Genomic DNA, 2,300 nt, shown 5'->3' with positions numbered 1-2,300 from the left:
AAACCCGGGAGGCGGAGTTTGCAGTGAGCTGAGATCCGGCCACTGCACTCCAGCCTGGGCGACAGAGCGAGACTCCGTCTCAAAAAATAAAAAAAATAAAAAAATAAAAACAGAGACAGGCATGTATACAGAGGGGAGGCCATGTGAACATGGAGGCAGGGATTGGGGTGAGGCATCTACAGGCCAAGGGGCTGTCAAACTATTGCCAGCAAACCACCAGTCATCCCAAAGAAGACCTTGAGAGCAGAAGGATCCACTTCAGAATTCTGTGTTGCATTCAGTCGTGGCTTTTTTGTTGTTTTTTTTCTGAGACAGAGTTTTACTCTAGTTGCCCAGGCTGGAATGCAGTGGCACAATCTTGGGCTCACTGCAACCTCCGCCTCCTGGGTTCAAGCGATTCTCCTGCCTCAGCCTCCCAAGTAGCAGGGATTACAGGCATGCGCCACCACGCCCGGCTGTTTTTTGTATTTTTAGTAGAGACGGGGTTTCTCCATGTTGGTTAGGCTGGCCTCAAACTCCTGACCTCAAGTGATCTGCTCACCTCGGCCTCCAAAATTGTTGGGATTACAGGTGTGAGCCACTGCGCCCGGCCTCGGCCATGTCTTCTTAGTCTCCTCCTATCTCGAATGGTTCCTCAGTCTTTCCTTGATTTTCATGACCTTGACATTTTTGAAGCTTACAGGCCAGTTATTTTGTAAACCATCCCTCCATCTGGGTTCGTCTGACGTCTGATTATGATGAGATTCAGGAATCTTACAGAAGCGACGCTTTGTTCTCGTGACATCCTGTCAGGTGGTGCAAAATTCCAACTTACCACATTACTGATGCTGTCCGCTTTGACTAAGATGGTGTTTGCCATGTTTGTCCACTATAAAGTAACTCCTTTGAAACTGGGATTTTGTAGGGAGGTATTTTGAGCTCTGTAAATATCAAACTTCCCACTTACCTTTTTATTTATCTGACTATGGACTCCTGGTTTCCTCTGTGGTCCTGTGTAATTTGTTACTATCATTATTTATTTTGACTCTCAAACTGCCCAGTATGGCCAATGGAGCTTCTTCAAGCAGACTCCTTTGTTCTTTCCACATGTTCTCATAACTCTGAGCAATTTCTTGCTTTAAGCATAGGATGTTTGTAGGCTCATCTTGTTCTTTTTTTGCCCTAGACATGGAATCAGCCAAATTTCCTAAGCACTCTGGTTTCATTTGGTGGAGAATAGTAAATAGAAGTCAAGATTTGGATGCTAGCGGTGCTCATTTGTATGGGCCATCGCTGTTTCTATGTTCTCTTAGTGGAGAGAGCTAGAGAATATGTGTACAAATGTTCCTATACACACTGAAACTGTGTGTTTATTTTTATCTCTATACACAATTGAGATCCACGAGGACATACCAGCACCTCCAGTTACAGTCCAACACCACGGTGCTCGTTCGACTTTCCTCCTTTCTGTCTTAGTAACTCCCTTTTCCAACAGTGGGAGACCTGGCCCCCATTCCCCTTACTCGCCGTGTGTAGCCAATTTCCCTTCTCCTTTGCCATTTCACCCTTGTGGGAATGTCTTTCCCAGCCTAGTCTGGCTTCAACACCGTACACCATGCTATTCCCATGAATGGACATCCTTCTGTCTCTGCTTGGGTTATGACAACCCATGCCAGATGCCCCCTGTGTGGCCTCCTCCCTAATTGCCCTACAGTGCAAACCCCTGCCCCAGACAATGCCTGCATATAAACGCCCCCACCCCACTCAGTTCATGTTCCAACATTGCACACCAAGCTGCCCATCTGTGGATTTATTCCCACCTTCTCAAGCCCCAACACCCTGGGTCATGCTGCCCCTCTATGTGGACTCCTCCTCACCCCACTACCCCATTGGAATGCTGGCTCCCCATACCAGATGGCCCCCAGCCCCCTCCTCCCCTAACCCTACCTAGTGTGGAACCTCAAAACCCCTTTAGGCTTTGACACCACCATAACTTCTCGCCCTCCCTGACACCCCCACCTTGCTTTTCCCCTCTAAATCATTCAGGAAAGACAGAAGGAAAGAGATGAACAGAGAAAGAGAAAATGCCATGCTCTTAGTCACTGTGCACGCCTACCTCCTGAAGTCCACGCTTGCATCCTGCTCACTCGCACACATTCCCAACTCACCCAGGAAAGCTCCCTGAGGCCAGGTGCCCTGTGTTCTCCATCTCACTGCCTAGAAGCCAGTCTTGGATTGACCCTTCACATGCTTGTTGGAACATTGAATAAATGATGCCCTCTGCTGTAATCCCCTCCCCCATTTTCTTTTATTTTCTTCCT

The sequence above is a fragment of the Mandrillus leucophaeus genome, unplaced genomic scaffold (assembly GCF_000951045.1).
Source record: "Mandrillus leucophaeus isolate KB7577 unplaced genomic scaffold, Mleu.le_1.0 Scaffold120, whole genome shotgun sequence".
Lineage (NCBI taxonomy): Eukaryota > Metazoa > Chordata > Mammalia > Primates > Cercopithecidae > Mandrillus > Mandrillus leucophaeus.
Note: the sequence above shows the minus strand (reverse complement) of the source record.